Source organism: Triticum aestivum, chromosome 2B, assembly GCF_018294505.1.
Source record: "Triticum aestivum cultivar Chinese Spring chromosome 2B, IWGSC CS RefSeq v2.1, whole genome shotgun sequence".
In the NCBI taxonomy this organism is placed as follows: domain Eukaryota; kingdom Viridiplantae; phylum Streptophyta; class Magnoliopsida; order Poales; family Poaceae; genus Triticum; species Triticum aestivum.
This window is the reverse complement of record NC_057798.1, coordinates 101,867,384-101,888,403: the sequence shown is the minus strand read 5'-3', so window position 1 is coordinate 101,888,403 and position 21,020 is coordinate 101,867,384. Positions and strand designations below refer to the sequence as shown.

At 41.0% G+C, this 21,020-nt stretch overlaps 1 long non-coding RNA gene across 1 annotated transcript; it reads left to right on the top strand.

Moving 5' to 3' along the window:
- Nucleotides 1–10,080: 10,080 nt before the first annotated feature.
- Nucleotides 10,081–13,819, top strand: LOC123040645 (uncharacterized). The gene is made up of 4 exons (XR_006418220.1): nucleotides 10,081–10,324; nucleotides 10,413–10,602; nucleotides 11,454–11,570; nucleotides 11,713–13,819. It is a non-coding gene; the product is annotated as an uncharacterized lncRNA (long non-coding RNA).
- The last annotated feature ends 7,201 nt before the right edge of the window (nucleotides 13,820–21,020 follow it).

Sequence of the window (21,020 nt, the reverse complement as noted above, 5' to 3'; positions counted from 1 at the left end):
TCACCAAAAAACAGTCTGTCATTTTTAGGAGCTAGATAAATGAAAACATATTAAATACAGAAAATTATAATTTCGAAAATATTATGTGTTTTAAAAGAATCACTGCAGACACTGCATATTTAAAAAACCATTATGTATTAAGAATTAATTTATAATTTAAAACTTCCATAGTATTTTAAAAATGTTCAATGTATATTAGAAAAATGTTCAAGGTATATTAAAAGATTAGTAGTTTGTACTTCCTCCGTGCAAGAATAAGTGTCTCAACTTCATACAAAAGTTAGTACAAAATTGAGACACTTATTCTAGGACAGAGTAATATTTTAGAAATATTCATTGTATACTAGAAAACTATATTAAATAAAAATATGCAAAATAAGAAGAAAAAAGAATCAAAGGTAACCAGAACAAATAACCACACTAAGAAAAAAAAGACAAAACCCAACTTTCAGTGAATGAACAAAAAGCAACAGAAAACAACAACATAAAAAAAACAGCAAGGGACGGGCAGCGGATGCTGGCGCAAACATGCCGGCCCACCTATAGGGACTGCGGGCAGAGCCCACCTATTTGCCGTGCGTGGGCGGCATATAGGATCCACGGTTCTCGTGCTTCAGCTCAAAAAGGGAAAAGAAACGCTTATGGCAGCTGAAAGTGAACGGTGTCTGAGTTTAGCCATGAAGTTCTTGTAGGTTTAATTACTACAGTGGTCATTTTTTTCATTCATTCTATATATTCTATTTTCTCTTTAGAACAGACATTGCTTTCATTTTCTATATCATTTCCATTTTGCGTTATTCATTACTTACAAACCATGTAAATAATTTGGTTATGGTTGGGGACACACCCCTCACATGGAAGATTGTCGAACATTAGGTTCATCACCGGGTTGCCGAGGGAGAAGTCCATGGTGACTCACATATTAAAATGAGAGAAACCAAGACATGACTAGCTTCCCCGACATTGATCTATAAGGAAATCTGGAGGTCTCCGATCAGGTCTTCAGACAACTCATATCATGACGACAACTGATGCTCCCACCCCGACTAGCACGACTCAGGCGGCACGAGGCATGAAGATTCGAGCTCCGCTACTGTCGTTGAGCCAACGTTGCCAATGAATAATGGCCTGGGCAGCGACCGTGTGTGGTCCCGCCTAGCCAGCAGACGAGACCTCCTATTGGACGCCCGTTGGCATGAAATAGGGGGGAGTTCCGCCTGAAGGTAGGGCAAATAGGATGGCCCACTGTTCCCGTGAGCGGGGGTTTTTCTCTTCTGATTTTTAGATGGTTTTTCACACAAAAGAAACAAATTTACTTTTTGGAGCTAAATAATTAAGAAACTATTAAAACATAAAAATATAATTTCGAAAATTATCCATTATGTGTTTAAAAAAATCACAGCATACACCATATATTAGAAAATTGTTCATTGTGTATTAACAATTAATGTATACTTTCAAAATGTCATCATATATTAGAAAATTGAATAGTTTTTATGTTAAAATTATTCGCCATATACTACAAAATTTTGGCGTGTATTTGAATAATATTCACCATACATTACAAAAATATAAAAAATGAAATAAGCAAAAAAAAAAGAAATATCAAATTTGAAAAAAAATAAAAGGGAAAAAACCAAAATAAAAAACCACACAAAGAAAAAAAGGCAAACTAACTTTCAGTGAATGAACAAAAAACAACAACAGAAAACAAAAAGCAGTGAACGACACGCAGCGCGCTCTACCACAAACTGGGCCAGCACACCTACAGGGGCTGCTGGAGAAGCCAATGCTATTTACCACCCGCAAGCGGCATATAGCATCCAACGTACTAAAATATACCTATGCTTCAGACAGCAACTAGTTGATGAGCGCTCCTTCGGGCGCCTCATAATGATCAGCGTCATTTGGCGCACTCTCAGCCGCTCCCGCCACGTGTTGCTCTCTGGCATTCCCTCCGGATTTTTTTCCGTACGCATTTTCGGCTTTTTAAACTGTTTTTTTTGGGTTTTTCGACGTTCGGTTTTTCATCGGTCTTCCTTAGCTTTTGGATCAAAAAAATATCAAAAACAGTTTGCACGATAAAATGCATTTTTTCCTTCTTCAAGAGGCGCAGTTTTAATTTCGCGAGAGGTACGGTTTTACTTTTGAGAAAGACACAGCCATGCCTCTCAGAAACGAAAAAGAAACGTGTTTTATGTTTTTTTTTCTTCCGCACGTTTTTGCTTCCGTGAGCGGCATGTTTTGCTTTCGCGAAAGGCACGACCATGACTCTAGGAAACGAAAAAAGAACATTTTTTCTGTTTTTTTCTTCTGCAAGAGGCACGGTTTTGCTTTTGCGAGAGGCACGATCGTACCTCTCGCAAACGAAAAAACGCATTTTTTGTTGTTTTTTCTTCCGTGAGAGGCATGGTTGTGCTTTCGCGAGAGGCACAGGCGTGCCTTCTTGAAAGAAAACAACACGTTTTCCGTTTTTCCATGGTTTTCTGTGAAAAAAAGTTGAAACTTATTAACATGTGATGTAATTTTGAAGATCTTGACGCGAGGAATCCAACGGTGAAAACGGTCCCGGATTTGAATGCACGATTTAAGAGATAAAACATTTGGAAAAACAAATCTGTTAGAAAAGGTAAAATTCTCAGGTTGCCACTTGTCAATCTCGAAGAATATCGGAGTGATCTTTGTAAGGGATACCCCTTAACTAGTGAACTAGCACTAACTAGTCGAATGCTCGTGCGTTGCTACAGGCTACAATGCATATAAATGGATCAAATAAATCCTTAATTCTTTCTCATACATCTGGTCGTGTTTGGATATCAAATGGGAGCCTAGTAGGCTCCAAAGTTCAATCGCATGGACAATACGAGCTGCCCCAAATCCAGACCATATGTGGGGGAGAAATGTGATTGTCCGAACTTTCCATCGTGTTATCTCCAATATGTGAGCAAATTGCAAAAAAGCACCACATTTGTGGACCCTAAATCAAAAAACTACCACAATTCGAATTTTTTTTGCAAAAACCCACCACTATTATACTAACAATTTGCAAAAAAAAACACTGATTGGGTGATTAAAGTCGTTTGACGCAAAAACTGACCACTCGGTCCTACCATAATTGATGACTTGGCATGAAAACAACTCACACCGTTTGACTAAATATTAGAACGCTGTAGGGCCCACCCGTCATTCTCTATCCCGCCCATCTTCCTCCTCTGGGTCAACACAGAATGCACGCAATGGATCGAGGCTGACCCACACGGCCACACCCATGTCGTCGTCTGCGTCGTCCCAGCCACAGGTGCTCCCTCGAGCGACGAGCGGATGCAGCGCATCCTGCCATGGATCCCAAGTCGTCCATGCACCCTCCGAGCTCGAGTCCTTGGTCAGCCCAGGTTGGGACGAGGTCGCTCGCGCAGAGCACACCGTTGGGGCGTACAAGCCGATGAAGTGCGCCAGGTGAGACGCCTACTCACCTCGCACAGCGCGCACAGGCGCACGCCGCCGCCGCCACGGTTGATTGGTGTGGATGCGCTCGGGACGGCCTCCATGGCGGCATGGTGGAGGAGCTCCAGGAGTCCGCCTCCTGCCTCCTGGGAGCGCGACGTCTGCGGCCCGGGCCTTGCCGCCGTCTGGCCTGCTACCTATTGCGTCTCAAGGCAGCAGCACCTGACACCACGAAGACCGAGAATACCGACCGTCGCGCCGACGATGCGGATCCTCCACGGCTAGGCGGCGCGGTCCCGGCATGAGAAGGACAATGGTTGTGCCTCCCTAACGCACTGCATACTGCCGGCGTGCGCTCGGGCGAGCTCGGCCCCGGACAGGGCGACCGACGGGATGAGCACAGGTGAGCAGGACGGCCGGCAGGATGCACGGGGCTGCCAGTCTCGTGCGCCTGCTAGGTGTTTGCGAAATGCCAAGGAGGCAAAGGATAGGTCGACCAGTCGCTTAACGCCGTCTATTTTCTCCATGCCACTTTGGCCCAACAATGGGACCCACCAGTAAGATTTCAGATCAAACGCTGCTAATCGACTAATCAGTGTTTTTTGCAAACTGTCAGTACAATGGTAGTGTTTTTTTGCAAAAAATTGAATGACGGTGGTTTTTTGATTTAGGGTCCACAAATGTGATGGTTTCTTGCAATTTACTCCCAATATGTAGGCCCAACACATAAACCTCGCCACACGACGCACCCTTTCTTTTTCCTTCAGGACTCTCCCTTTCCTACTCGATTTCTCTCCGTAGAGGACATTTTTTGCTGGAGCCCTCTCCTTTTAAAACCGGATGATGTCCACCTCGTCTTTTCCATGGTGTCCTCTCTCCTCCACACCGTATATTCCACGGACGACTGAAAGATCAGGGGCGGCAATCGAGCTCAGCGACCCGGTTTGAATTCCTCGGTTGCTTCCAAAAGCTGAGGCAATTTGGCGGACTCACCAGTGGATCGGGGTCCTCCTGAAACCGACGTGTGCCCAACCCACGCATGCACGCTCACCGGTAGTGCCACACACACTAGCCACTTCTCCTTCCATTCGTAGATAGCTGCAGTTTGCCGGCGTGAATGGCGAGAGATCCATCCTTGGACCCATACGGCGCAGACAGGATCACGGGACGTTGCTCGCTGCCTTCCGTGCTCTGTTGAAAAAGAGAGCGCCCCGACGACGCCGTAGCTCGTGCTGACTGGCATCGGATAAGAGGTTTCTGCATTTTCGAGAGTGAAATGTTGAACACGCATGTGTTTCAGGCTTGGTTATTTCCACGCGAATCGGCCGATCGACAGATACCTGAATGCAGAATAGTTAACCTACCAAGTGGCCTTCATCATCCATCGTACTCCCTCCGTTCTAAAATAAATGATTCAATTTTATACTAACTTTAGTATAAAGTTGGGTCATCTATTTTGGAACGGAGGGAGTACATGCCAAGTAGTAGACAATGAAGGAGCCCTTTTTCCTTGCTGCGCGTGACGTCACTGCCGCACTCCCTCACTAAGGCATCTCCAAGGCGGACCCGTAAACTGTCCGTACCCGTTCGGGCCATGCTGTGTGGACCATGAAAGTTATCCAACGCCGACCTGTATCGGTCCGCGGAACGGTCCAGACCCGATTTCTCCCGCAAATCGGAGACAAACGTGGGGGGCTTTGTGGTAGTCCGAACCGATCCCACGCCCGCTTCTGATCACCCTGCCCCACACAAACCCCTCCTCCCACGCCCGTGCGCGTTCCCGCCCCGCGCTAGTTGTCCGCATTCATGCCGCTGTAGAGCGGTTGCTCCCCATTGAAGAGCGGACGCGACGTCTCACTGGCCCCTGTAATAAAGCGGCTTGCCGGCCGAGGGCGCCGCCCGTGACGCGTCTGCAGTGTCCGCGTCTGTTCAATGCCGGAGACGTGTGATTGGATGGGATGGGACAGATATCTACACGCACGTTCAATGCCCTCGGCATGACAATCAGTAAGAATTTTCTTCATGGTTTCTGCTTGAGCGAGACAAGCCGGCATGACAATAATGGTGTCGTCAGCGTATTGTATCACCGGGAAATCGGCCGCATTGGTGGAAGGGATGGGCAGTTGCAAGCGGTTACCATGCAGGGCCTCATTAATAGTTGTCTGAAGTAAATCCGCAGCCAGAACAAAGATGAGAGGGGAAAGAGGATCCCCCTGCCTCACCCCGCATTTGCACCAAAAATGCTTACCAGGCACTCCGTTGAGCAACACAGAAGATTTTCCTGAAGATGAAAGGCTCATGATCCAGGATAACTATTTATCGTTAAACCCCATGCTCCTCATGATCTGGATGATGGCATCATGTTGAACAGTATCGAACGCCTTGGCAAAGTCTAGTTTGAGTAAGATAATTCCACGTTTTGAGGCTTGACATTGGTGAATATATTCGAAAGCCCAGGCAAGACAGTCATGAATGGATCTCCCTTTCAAAAACCCATATTGATTCTTGTGTACAATATTTAGGATTACCTTTTGCAGCCTATTAGCTAGGATCTTAGTGATGAGTTTGAGACATCAATTGAGCAAAGTAATGGGTCGGAAGTCATTAACCGTTTCAGGGGCCCTGGTTTTCGGTATTAGCGTGATATACCCATAATTTAGGCTTTCGAGGTTTAGGGTGCCACTGTGGAACTCATCACAGAGTCGATAGAAATCTTCTTTAATTATGAACCAACAAGCTTTGAGGAATGCACCGTTAAATCCATCAGGACCTGGAGCACGGTCAGGAGGCATATTTTTGACAACATCATTGATTTCATTGTGCGTGAAGGGGACAGTTAGACTATCAAAGTCTACTTGCGAGCGAAGCAAGCTGGAAAGATTAAACCTCATGTGTGGCTTGCTCGTAGTACCCATGCGCTTTTTGAATGCTTCAAACAAAACCGATGCCTTACTTGAGTGGTCATCCACGACAGTTCCATCATCCGTTTTCAGAGTAGAGATGCAATTTTTTCTATATCTTTCCATAGCTACTGCTTGAAAAAATTTTGAGTTCTCATCACCAAATTTGATAGTCTAATTTACTTGTATTTGTTCTTCCATACTAACAGAGTTGTTTTCCGCTAGAATTCTTTGTGTTCTGTAATTTAAAGTCCTGCCGTGGAATATGAGGTTTGAGCACCGTATCTGTTGAACTGATGTTAATCCAGCTACAAATAATAAAGTTTCGATACCAAGCAGGAAAATAGCTAGGTTGGTGTTATGAAATGAAAATGCTCTATGGTTTCCACATCTTCATTTTTATATGTGAATCTTAGGAAGTTTTCATCTTATAGCGTGATGTACATCCATGTTATGCATCTGCACTATCTCTCACTGAACTGGTACCTCCACAATGACACCATAGTACAAGTTACCTACTTATGAACAACCATGTCATGGGTTCATCTTCCATGTCGATTTGCTTTCCTTGATGGTTGCATGTTAGAACTCAATGTTGCAAAAGAAGTTTTTCCCTAACAAAATATATATTTTGCTTATGTGGAAAAACACCTTTCTGTATAGAGAAAGTGGAGAAGTGATAACTACCCTTGCCTGAAGGTGCTTTGTCTCAACGTGGCCAATGCATGCAAATGGTTGATTTTCTCTTGCAGTAACATTGTAAAATATATTATTTCTATTTTTCTTGTATATAAGGATCGAGCATGGAGGTTTCATTTCGACATACGAGTGTTTATGACATTCCAACTTATGAAATGACTATATTTTTATAAGTCCAACACCTGACTAAGATCTTCTTTTGGCAGATCACCAACTTTTGACAGGTTTTATAACAAACTTTTGACATCACTATATATTATGTTGCCATTGTATAACTTGTGCACTTTCGAATCTGCACATCTTGAACACGGGTAAATATGAACCCGCTTTTCAAAAATGTACTTTAAACACATTTTGTGATGTCAAAAAATTTAAAACGAAATTGTGTGCATACATGTTCGCAAAAATATGTCTGTGGGACAAAGTTTTATAAAAAAAGTCTTTTATTTTGTCCCAGCAAAAAAGACAAATTTTAGTGCGTCTAAATAGCGTTTCGTGACACAATTTTTTGTCTTTTTTGCACAGGCCACAAAAAATTGTCTTCCCGTGAAACTTTCTGCACACACATAAAATATGGAAATGTCCACACACACCTTTTTTCTGAATATTTTGACATTTCAAAATGTGTTTTTCAAAGTGTTTTTTTTATCATTTTCACTTCAGCTTATTAGTTGGGTTTTTCAACCAAAAAGTCGTCAGTTCTTTTTTAGGAGCTACATAATTAAAAATATTATAAATTTAAATTATAAATAAAAACATATTCATTATGTGTTTTAAAGAAAATCACTGCATAAAATGTACATTAAAAAATGATCATGTGTATTAAGAATTATCGTACATTTTAAAAATACTTTGGACTGGCTAAGTTTAGAAGAAGGAGTTTTTTTTATGCGTTTTTTTTCCTTTCAAAAAAGCATGGACATTTACTAAATACATGATTACTTTATTAACCCAACAACATTTTTTAAATTCATGAAGAAATTCAAAATTATTTACATAAAGTACAATTCAAAAATAATTTTATATTCATGAAGAATTTTCATTCTTGAACATTTTTTAGTTAGTGAACATTAAAGAATCCATGAACATTATTTAAATTCCTGAGCCCTTTACAGAACTAGAGAATATTTGTTGAAATTATGGACTATTTTTAAATTTGCTAACTTTTTTTGAAAATTTTACAACTATTTCTAAAATCAATGAACATTCTTTATATTAGAAAAGGTATTCAAAATTCATAAAGTTTTTATTACATATATATATATCCCACATTAGTACGGCTTGAAAATGGCCCAACCCACTCGGTAGGCTTTATCCCCACTAAAACCGGACGAAACCACTAATAATCGGTTCGACCCACAAGAGAACAACTAAGTGAGGGGTACTCTTTGCAGGAGTCGTCACTTTTGGTTGGCTAAGAGCGCACTACGTATCGCCTGTTGGGCGCTCCTTGGGATTTTATTTTCGTATTTTCTGAACGTGTTTTCGAGGTTGATATGGTTTTTTTTTCAGGTTTTCTCGCTTTTCAGTTTTGTCTGGTTTTGCCAAGATTTTGGAGAATTTTTTTGTTTTGGAGGAGGCATAAGGTTTTTTCCACAAAAAAATAAGGTTTTTTTTCTTCTGCAAGAGGCACATAACTGGTTATCATGGAGGCACAAGTTTGCTTTCGCGAGCGGCATAACTGTGTCTCTCAGCACGGGAAAATGCATTTTTTTCCTCCATGCGAAACACAGGTTTGCTTCTTGTGAAGGCATAGGTTTGTTTCCACAAGAGACACAGTTGTGCCTCTCGAAAAGAAAAAAACATTTTTTTATTCACGTGAGGAACATATTTGATTCTCTTGGAGGCATAGATTTCTTTTCGCAAGACGCGTAGTTGTGCCTCTCAAAAAGGAAAAAAAACATGTGTATTTTTGCTTTTACGAGAGGCACAAGTTTGCTTATTATGGAGGCACAAGTTTGTTTCCGCGAGAGGCATAGCTGCGCCTCTCAAAAAGGGAAAACACGTTTTTTTCTGCCACAAGAGGCATAAGTTTGATTTTGCGGAGGCACTTGTTTGCTTCCACGAGAGACACAAAGAGACACAAAGCGTTCCAGACCCAAGCGCAACAGGCCGAAGTGCATGCACTATGGTTGGCCCATACACAGAGGTTGATTGACCCAAACAACTAGCTACCGCAAGGCTCCTGCGAGGCAGCCGGCCTGAAAACTTTGCCCGAAACCAAGCAAAGCTGCCTAATTGTCGCCTGAAATGATGGATTCTGGCCTAGAGGGATGAATTGTGAGATCTGACAAGTTTAGCCATTTTTTACCTAAATTTGGGCCATTTTTAGGTAAAATTCACCTAAAACCTGGCTAGTGCTTCGGTCAAGTTGTGGGCTTGGTTGGGCTTTGCCTCGGACGGGCCTGGCTTCAGTTGGTTGTTCGTCGTCAAGATCGGTTACCATCGTCAAGGTCGGGGTAAAAAGAGAGGCGACAGTATACGTCCATAGGCCATGTGTACATATATTTATATTGAAGAGATGCGTATCGTCCAGGTCGGGGTAAAATAAAAGAGAGGCGAGTCCATAGGCCATGTGTACATATATTTATATTGAAGAGATGCGTACGTACGTTCAGCTAACACAATACATGCTCCTGCATGAATCGAGTGCACGAACGTGTTTTAAGAAGCTAGCTAAACTTGGCTCAGGTCGACGGTCTATGACTATTTTACAAGTACAAATAATCACTTTAATCAGGTTCTCTGTTTTTTGGCATGTTATTTCTTGGGATTAATCACCATAAACCAAATCTAGAGCAAAAAGAATCTCTATTATTAAAGGAGAATCGAACGTCGTGATGGTTCGACCTCCTTCTCAATGTAGGATCCATCCTTCGCTACTCCCCCACGGGCCCACCTCGTGTGATCCATGTTTCTTGGCACTCGCACGTTGATGTGAAAACTGAAACTCAGAAGAAAAGGAAAAAAACGACCCACACCACATGCGCACGTCTCCCACCTCCCACGCCCCCATCGGCCCCCAAGCCCCACGTCTCTCCCCAGAAAATCGCAGCTGCCGGCCTCTTCCTTCGTCGCTCGACTCGGCCAATGCGATGAGGACGGACGGATCCTTCTGTCCTCTCACCCACGACCTCTCGCTTTCCCGCCGTCGACCCTACGTCGTCTCTGCCCGCCATCCCCTTTCCCCGTCGTGTGACTTCCGCGGCAGACAGGGAAGTCGGCAACCACCGAGGCTCATGGCCCTCCTACACTTGCCGGAGCCATCAGCTGGAACCAAGGTCGCTGACCCGCAAGACGTGCTTACTGCAACCCGGCTAGATTACTGGTTTAGGTCATGATTCAGTACTACTATCTTAACATCTGCAGGAAGGTGACGGCCATGGGCAGGGGTTTCTAGCTCCTCCTTGATCAGTTCATCCCGCAGTCACCATCGTCTTCCAGGCGACCATGCCAGATTCGCGTCATCATCATCATCGCAGGCAGGCGGTGGTGGCTGCGGTGAGGGCACGTGCGGCAGGGAGGGCCATAACCCTGACTTCAGTACGTGATGTTACAGGTGCGTCAATATCGATCCTCTCCTTCACGTTTTCGTCATGTTCATGCCGTGCGTGCAGAACAAACAGGGTCATGTCAAGTTGATCCTTGGTCAAGATATATGAACCAGTAGCAAATACTGAAACCAATGTTTCAGTTGTCCCTCTTAACAAACAGGGTCATGTCAGGGTATAAAATTCTGAAACCAATATTTCACCTGGCCGTACCTTTGGCAGACAGCAATACGTGCACATAGGAAACCTGACATGCCTTGTGAAGGAATGATCTTATAGTAGCGTAGGTAGTCAAAGCTAGCTCGAGTCACTGGATTGATTGATGAGTCTCTTGATTGATGGATTAGCAAGAAACACGTATATGAAAGCTGATTTTATAGCCATTGGCAGGTAAGCTGCCTGTTATTCAAAATTCTTCAAGTCACGATAGTTACAAGCTATGTTTATATTTCTTCAACTCAAGGTGATTACAATCAAGGAGCTACATGCATTTATATACGCTTATATACCACCTGATGACCTCACTAAGTAGAATTAGGATTTGTATACGCTTCTACTGAAATTGACTATTGTGTGGGCCTTGATTCATGAGGGGTCTACCTTAGAGTTTTAATGATTACCCTTTCGAACATGCAACACTAGGGCTGTGCTCAATTCTGGTTCTTTGGTCAATTTTTATGTGTTTTTCTCTTCAGACATTTTGTTACATCCAGTTGGGTTCTAAGTTCTAACTGGAGTTGCAAATAAATAATTGTGTTCCAGCTTTCAAAAAAAGGACTCCACATACCTTGATGCTTATTTCTTATATAAGCAGCAACCCATTAAGTTGTCTCTTCCTTGACACCATTTTCTATTGCAGGTTGTTGCAGGGAATATATACAGTTTTTGCAAGAGAAAAAAATGGCTTGTGTTCGGGTGAGGCCCAGATACAACATCCCACATTTTCTTTTCGAAATCATCTCTACTTAACTACAAGGTAATCAGTTGAAGGATGCTGATGTTTTTGCTTTGTCACTACAAGCTTGGAAACTTAAACTTCACCGGCATTAGAAAGTAACTTTAGTTATAGTTATATGGGATACAAGGACTGTAGGAGGTAACGTGATCCGTTTCTGTAGGTTGTGGTTGCAACTTGGATGCAGAGGAATAGTAGTTTGGCTGCTGAGGTATCAAGGTAAGGAAAAAGAAATATTGCCCCATTGTTTATCATTTTGTCTGGTTAGGATCATAGTGTATTTTAAGCCCATATCTATAGCTCTGAATTATATATTCACACGTACGAAGAAAAAGTAAGATTAAGTTTGTTTCATCCTTTGGGTGTATATACTGAAGTTCCTGAGTGACAAAGGCTCTTTGAGAAATAGTAATATCAAGTCTGTTTTTATCACATAATGCAGGATTATTAAACGCAAACAAATCCAAGCGGTATTTGTCATTTGCTGTAAAGCCCTTGAAAATGCCTCCAGTAGAAATGTCAAAGGCTCTTTGAGAAACTTGTACATTTATCTCTTCTTTACTTGCCTTTAATGACAAACATGATAGTACCCAAATTAATTTCAGGAAGGTACTCCTGTAAGAGGAAACTTTTGAGATGTATCAAGCAATAAAAATCTTCTCATGTCATTTCAATTTAATCTATAATGCAGAGATAAAAAACAGTTTTTCCATTCACCACATGGAGATCGCATTAACTAAGCGTTGTGAGGCAAGCCATGATGTTCTTCAAAATATGTGGACAATAAGGTTGCTGAGTGAGCAATTCTTTTTGCTTCTATGGTGTTCTCAGGGAGGGATATTTCGTGGCCTTGATGATATATGCAAAACAAATTTTGTAGGATTTTTAGCACCCTTTGGAGAGAAAGACAGTAAATGAGGAATGATGTTTAAATACTATTGAGTTTTTCTTTTATTTTCTTCTTGGTTCAGTTTGGAACCAACCTTCTATGTAGCTGAAATTTTATGTATCATATTAGGTCAGTGTTTGCATTGTGAAAGATTGTCTTATGTTATTTGAACCTTGCCATATCGAGAGTACTTTTTATTTTCATGTTGTTTGTAAAAACTGCCTCTTTTGATGCAATCAGTAGAGCCACAAAACTGTTATTCACTGCTTAGGCATATGAACATGGACATGTGGATGAATTGTGAAATGATGCTGGCTAGCTTGTTACATATAGGCATTGCATGGCATGCATAGTCCTAATTTATATTCTGCATCAACTTGACAGTTTTGTAAGTTCCGTTCATATTATTTGCATGACATATAAGTATCTATTTATTTAGCTCCTTAAAGATTGTAAAGTGCAGGTGCACAATCAAAGGCTTCATTGTTCTTGCCCGCAAAAAAAAGGCTTCACTTTTTTGTTTAAAAAAGGCTTGTTTGGTCATAGTTCGTTGGGAAAGGTAAGGTTATGGAAATATTGTCTCTTTCGACAAAACTCGCACCGATAGGGTGGTCACAGATTATTAATAATTTAATAACATACACAAAGTTTGTTGTCTTTACAATGAATCAAACAGAACACGTTGAAGTCTCAAAGAAAACATAATATGTAAATTTAGATGGTGAGGTTATGATTTGATATTCTTACCTTATGTACTATTTTGTTCATAAAATGTTTTACACTCGCATGTTCGGTCGGAAAGGCCTTGGGCTGCTAGCAGTTAAATTTTGGAGTAGTTTTTTGTATTGATCTGCAATACCCTAATGATAAGAAATGATTTTTTTATCGTATGACTCTTATATATTCATATATTCCTTCAATTTTGCAGAAACTCGAGCAAATTGTGAACCTGTATGTATCAAAGAATTTTCTGAATTATGTTTGCGCATATGGCAATATGAAAAGGTAGGGCCATAATGATGGTACGCATAGTGGGAGTGGAAGAGAAGCATGTGTCGTCGCCAAAGTCACAGTGGTTGTGATCATCCACGTCCAACCCAACAAAGATTGACATGTAGCAGGGTTCATCTGGCTTGCATTACATGTCGGGCACAGGTTAGTCGCGTGCTCCAAAAAATTGCGCCGAAGGGCCGAGATGACCATGACCTACTCGCCGATGGCACCGACGCAAGCCATAGGATCATCTGTTGTCATGAGAGCAGGAGCGGCCGAACCCGCCTCAGTTGGGAGTAGCCAACACCCAACCTTATTAATACTGATAATCTTGAGGCACAACGAACCAAAGTAAAAGAGCCGGCTGATGATGATCATTCTAGAGAAAAATGGGAAAAGACCAAGATAGATGTTTATCGTGAGACATTCGCTATTGCGGTGTTCGGCCTGCATGTTCACTGCATTCAACTACACTGCAATTCAATGTGAACGCATTGGTAGCTTCTGGACTCACTCAGAGACTCGCCCGAAAATCATCGGGTCTTTAGGGCCATCCGGAGTCTCACGTGGAGCTATGTCTGATCAATGTGTATGTGTCTAATTTCATTGTTCCGTGGCAACGCACGGACATTCAGCTAGTACTGTTTTATTGGTCCAAGTCTCAACCCGTTGGCATGCTCTGCTCAGGGTGGGCATGAATGAGCTACTGCATACATTGCAGCAGTTCACACTTCCAAACGAACCAACAAGGAAGTTAAATAGATAAGGAGAAAATCATACATAGATCATGGCATATGCCACTGCGGACAACACACAAACAAGAAGTAACCGGCATCAATTTCAACACGAGTTCAAACGCAAGCACAAGCGTCCTAACACTGGGGACAACATAGATGATGGCATGCCACTCTGGTTGAAGAATTTCATTGCATTGCAAAGTCTACAACTGGGAACAACACACAAAGAGTAATCAACATCAATTTCAACACAAGTTTAGTACCACAAGCCTCCAACACTTTCAGCAGAAAACAAACAAGAGCAGAAGTTGCACGATCCGGCTAGTCTTGCCATTTTACAATATGATTCAAGATCTGGGTACTTCTCTCCTTGGTGACTCTGCGACTTTTTGGGGTAACCACATCGTCATCATCAACCTCAATGGCACCAACACCAACAATGGGTCTAACATTGGCCCCATGTTGCTGCATCTGAAGGACGACACATGAATAAAGTCAACAACAGTTTGACACATCACATGCATGAATCAATCGATTGAAACAAAATGGCTCGACTTAAGCTGTAAGCTAAAGATGAAATAGAAACAACAGGGTGGCTTGTCAGCCTTCATGTGAGCGGTTTAGATTTAAGAAAAAACCATGCAGATGTTGATTACTAATCTAAGCAACACGAAAAAACTACTTCATGTGAGGGGTACTCTTCGCGGGAGCCATTAGTTTTGGTTGGCTAAGAGCGCATTACGTATCGCGTGTTGGGCGCTTCTTGGGATTTATTTTCTTATTTTCTGAACGTGTTTTTGAGGTTGATATGGTTTTTTTTATCAGGTTTTCTCGCTTTCCAGTTTTGTCTGGTTTTGCCAAGATTTGGAGAAGTTTTTGTTTTGGAGGAGGCACAAGTTTTTTTTCCACAAAAAAAAATAAGGTTTTTATTCTTCCGCGAGAGGCACATAATTGGTTATCATGGAGGCACAAGTTTGCTTCTGCGAGCAGCACAACTGTGTCTCTCGGCACGGGAAAATGCATTTTTTTCCTCCATGCGAAACACAGGTTTGCTTCTTGTGAAGGCATAGGTTTGTTTCCACGAAAGACACAGTTGTGCCTCTTGAAAAGAAAAAGAACAAACATTGTTTTCATTCACAAGACGAACATATTTGATTCTCTTGGAGGTATAGATTTCTTTTCGCGAGACACGTAGTTGTGTCTCTCAAAAAGGAAAAAAATCCTGTGTTTTTTGCTTTTACGAGAGGCACAAGTTTGCTTATTGCGGTGGCACAAGTTTACTTCCGCGAGAGGCATAGTTGCGCCTCTCAAAAAGTGAAAACACATTTTTTCTGCCACGAGATGCACAAGTTTGGTTTTGTGAAGGCACATGTTTGCTTCCACGAGAGACACAAAGAGGCACAGATTCGCTTCTTATCGAGGCAAAGATCTCCTTCCGCGAGAAACACAACTATGCCTCTCGGAAATGAAAAATAAAAAACATGTTTTCGGCTACGGTTTTTTCTATCAGGTTTCTCCAAGGTTTTCCATGAAAAGGAAATTGAAACCTATTAACATGGGATATAATTTCAAAGATCTCGACGCGAGGAATCCAACAGTGAAAATGGTCCCGGATTTGGATGCACGATTTAAGAGATAAATCATTTAAAAAATTGTTAGTAAAGGTAAAATTCTCAGGTTGCCACTTGTCAATCTCTAAGAATATCGGAGTGATCTTTGCAAGGGGTACCCCTTAACTAGTGAATTAGCACTAACTAATCGAATGCTCGTGTGTTGCTATGGGCTATAATGTGTATAATCAAATAAATCCTCATTTCTTTCTCATACGTCTGGTCGTGTTTGGATATCAAATGGGAGCCTATTAGGCTCCCCAAAGTTCAATCGCGTGGACAGTACGAGCTGCCCCAAATCCAGACCATATGTGGGGGAGAAATGTGATGGTCCGAACTTTCCGTCGTGTTATCTCCAATATTTAGGCCCAACACATAAACCTCACCCCACAATGCACCATTTCCTTTTCCTGCAGGGCCCTCCCTTTCCCGCTCGATTTCTCTCCATATAGCGACATTTCTTGCTGGAGCCCTCTCCTTATAAAACCGGATGATGTCCACCTCGCCTTTTCCATGGTGCCCTCTCTCCTTCACACTGTATATTCCATGGACCATCAAGGAGGAGTCCCCCACCAACTGCCCAGCGCTCCGCCCTGACCCCCCCCCTAATGTTCGTGTCGGTCGGCCACCCCCAGCCAAGAAGGCAGGTCCAATGTATCCTGATCCATTGCCACGTTGTAACATACATTTGAATGTTGTGCATTCCACATAAATAGTATGTTAGTTGTTCGGAAAATCTCATCTTCGCCATGGCGCACTCTCTCCTTCACATTGTACTTCTTCATGGAGCGCGAAGGAGGAGTCACCTGCCAACTGCCCCGCTCTCCGTCCTGTTCTGCTCCCCTTGTGTTTGTACCGATCCTCCACTGCCCCGGGTCGCTCCGAGTTCTAATCCCCTCGCCAAGGCAGTGAGAAATTTGGTTGTCCAGATAATCCATCAAGTTATATCCAACACGTGGACCCAACACAAAGAACCCACCCCCACGATGCACCCTTTCCTTTTCCTACCGAACCCATCCCTTCCCGCTCGGTTTCACGCCGTAGTGACATTTCTCGCTGGAGCCCTCTCCTGTAAAACCAGATGATGCCCACCTCACCTTTGCCATGGCGCCATCTCTCCTTCACACCGTACTTCTCCACAGACTGCCAAGGAGGAGTCTCCCACCAACCGTCCCTCTCTCTCTTCCCTGATCCCATCCCCCCATGATCGTGTTGATCCGCCACCCCCATCATGGGGTAAGAGGCGTGTGCCATCCATGAGGACCCCCCCTCCCCCCTGAGCCAAGAAGGCAAATCCAATGTCTCCTGAAACATTGCCACGTTGTAACATACAGTGAAAATGTCATGTATTTCACAAAAATATGATATCCATTGTTGGGCACGCCTCATCTTCGTCATGGCACCCTCTGTCCTTCACACCGTACTTCTCCACGGACCGTCAAGGAGGAGTTCCCCGCCAACCAAGCAATGCATTAGCCTTCTATCCTAACTATAAAATTGTACGACTTTATGAAAAAAATACGAATTACTTGCTCATGCAATTTAATGCAAATCCATCTCTAAAGAAATGCAATTTGTCACATTTTCTAAAGTAGGAAAATTATTCCGCTCAGATAGCGGTAACAGGGCAGAACAACCCCAACCCCAATCCATATCCACATCCGTCACATAATATAAGTATGAGGCCCACATGTTTCCGCATATTTTCTCATGGGACAAGTGGACATCCCACATAATCTCACGTCAATGATAGATTCAGCTAATCAGTTGTACCATAACATAATACTGAAACTTCAAGTAACCTACCCATGATGTGAGTTAATTACTTGTGCATTGCAACAAGGGCATATATATTTTAGTAATTCAAAATTAATTGTATCTCACATACATATTCAAAATCTTTACACACCAGGTTGCCTTCGCGACTTCTTTTTTACCAGTAAATCACTATATTTTATTCCTTTATTATCTTTTCCTTCTAACAAAAATGTTTCTCAGAGTGATATGTGAATGGATGTATTGACAACCATAATGAAATACCAACAGCTAAGAACTCTTTAATCAAATAATTTAAGAATGTATGTATGATGCATTTGACATTGATTCCTTTCCACAAATGTGTCTTGTGTTATCAAACATTGATTTTTTTCAATTGATTCTTTTTCTTAATAATATTACTAAATTCGGTAGATGAAAACCGAATTAAATATATCAGTGGACTAAAAATCAATTTAAATAAATTGGTGGGATAGAAAAAAAATCAACGGGTGAGGTTTAACCGGAATGGAGGCGACCCTACAACTCACCACGTCGTATAGGTCTGTGCCGATTCTGATGGTATGCCGAGCAAAAATTAACCTATTGGTCAAAGAAAAAATGAATCATAGAAAAAAAAACGAATGGCCAACCAACTTTAATTATAGTTGATGTTTTGGCAAGATTTGATTTGATTTGGATATGAGTAGTGAAAGGCAGGGAAAGTTTTGATTTAGTTGAGATTTTCTTAAGATTTTATTTGAATGAGTTAATGCATGAAGTTGTTTTGGGAAAGTGCCGATTTGATTGAGCTAATGCACGCGCCAGATGGGCCCGGCTAAATTAGTTGCGCTTGAGCGAATGGTTGGTTGTAAGACACTCGCAGGTGTAATATAGGGTTTGCCTAGGGGTTGGTGATAGTGAGGCGAGACTACTAACTCACCCTTTAGAAGCAGAGATAGCAAAACTTTATCATTTGGTGGTTGCATCTCTGTGTGTGGGGGCAACCAAACCTATTTGCCACCCGCGGGCAGTAAATAGCCATGGCCTAACTGAAGCGATCCTACAGTTCGGCCAGCCCGCGTGCGGATTTGCCTAATGTTCGTTTGCTGATGTTTCCTGCCTTTCTTTTTATTTATTTTTTGTTTTCCAGTGGTTTTGTTATGTTTTTTTTTCTGTTTTGGTTCCTTTTCCATTTTGTATTTTTTGTTTCCTTTTTTCCTTTTTATTCTCTTTTATGTATTATATAAAAAGTTCGTTGCGTATTACTAGAATGTTCATAGTATATTAAGTAAATGTTCACCGTATATTATAAGAAAATGTCATGCATTATAAAATTAATTATCGTGTATTTAAAAAATGTTCATTTTACATTAAAAAATCAATATGAGTTATTAAATATTCATTGTATATTAAAAAAATGATCAACATAAATTACAAAAAAAATCATGTGTATTTCAAAATGTTCGAAATGAAAATCAAACAACAACTTGTCCGATATAGTAACTGGATGCTATAGTATCAACAGAAAAGGAAGAGAAATAAAATTCAAAATATCGGTTGAGGTCAGAGTAGGCCGGTCCATTCCGGCCAGGCTTCAGCGAAGCCTCCACTATTTGCCGCTTCTGCGCGGCAAATATGATCTGCTTTGAGAACGTCGTGACCTCACTGATTTTTCTGAACGCACAAAGAGACCGCTAGATTTACCGGTTCGATACAAGTTGTACTCCATCCTACCCAAAATATAAGGTGCGATTGACTTTGGGTCTTTGATGCATGACTTTGACCACTAATATATATCAAAGTACATGAATTGAACATGTATAAATAGTATATTCATATTTGTCTTACAAACCAGTTTTATTTCATATATCTGTATACTAATTTTATATACATACAACGCGTTAAAATCATAGTCAAAGTTATGCAATGAAGACAAAAAATCAATCCATGCCTTATATTTTGGGTAGGAGGGAGTACTAACCAACTACGCTAGAGCACCTCTCGTGAAACTTTACATCTGTTTACACTTCTTCACTCGTGCCCCAAACTAGTTTTTCCTTTTTCTATTTCTTTACTTTTTCTCCTTTTCTTTTTCAAGTTCCTTTTTCGTTTTTATTTTCCATTCTTTTTGTTTTATTTTTATCTTTCAAATTTGATGATTTTTTTTGAAATTCAATGAAGTTTTCTCAAAATAGATGAACCCTTTTTTTGCAAATAGATGAACTTTTTTCAAATTCGATAAACTTTTATGAAAACTAATGAACTTCTTTTTTGAATTCGATGAAGTTTTTTCAAATTAGGTGAACTATGTTCAAAATGAATGAACATTTGAAATTCAATTAAAATTTTCAAACTTATGAATTTGTTTTGAAAATCCATTACTTTTATTTTCAAATCAACGAAATTTTTTAAAATCGGCGAACTATTTTCGAAATCGATGAACTTCTTTCAAGTTTGATGAAAGTTTTTTGAAAATCGATGAACAATTTTTTTAATTTGGAACTTTTTTCCAATTCGATGAACTTTTTTCCAAATCGATGAATGTTTTCAAGTTTGTGAACTGTTTATCAAAATCATTGGACATTTTTTAATTCATGAATTTTTATTTTTTTAAGAATTTTTAGTTATTTCTTTGTTTTCCTGCCTAATTTAACTGTTTGACCAGTCAACTACTACTGGTCATACTCGATCCAGAGAGCTGCGGGAAGCGAGCGTTGGCTCCTTGTTGGGTCAGCCCATAAAGGAGGGTGCATGAGCGCCAGCGCTTAAGGCGCTGGGGAGGAGCTCTCGACGGGAACTCCTATGCCGCATTCTGCGGCAGATTGTCGAGCTATCGCATAGGTTATTCCCCCGGATTAACAACAACGCTTAGCTGGGATTCGAACCCGTGACCGCGAGCGTGTAGACAGGGGTTGCTAGCCACCGCGCCCGATTCAATTTGATGGTCAAAAGGCCTAGTCAAACCGGCAGATTGGATTAATTTTCTTTTTTTGATCTTTTATTGTAAATTCTGATTATATTTTTTACATGTAGGAACGTTTTTGACAGAACCCACACGAGTTTTAAAAAAATGTTAGCAATTTTTCAATTTGAAAGCAAATTTGCAGAACAGGAACAATTTTGAAGTTGTGGACGAATATTGAAAAACACGAACATTTTTTTAATTACAATCAATTTTCGATAAACACAGAAAAGTTTTTCGAAAATATGAACAAGTTTCTGAATAGTGATTTTTTCAAAAACATGAATATTTTTTAAAGGAGAACAAATTTTGAATTGTGAACAATTTTTTTTTGTAGACATAAATATTTTCAATAACATGAACTTTTTAAAAAATTTCAAACAAACTTTTTAAATGGGAACAGTTTTTAAAATAACAAACAAATTTTGATTTTTTAGAACAAATTTTGAAATGGAGAACAATTTTGAAAATCCCAAACAAATTTGAAATGCGAACAATTTTTTAATATGTGAACAAAAATTT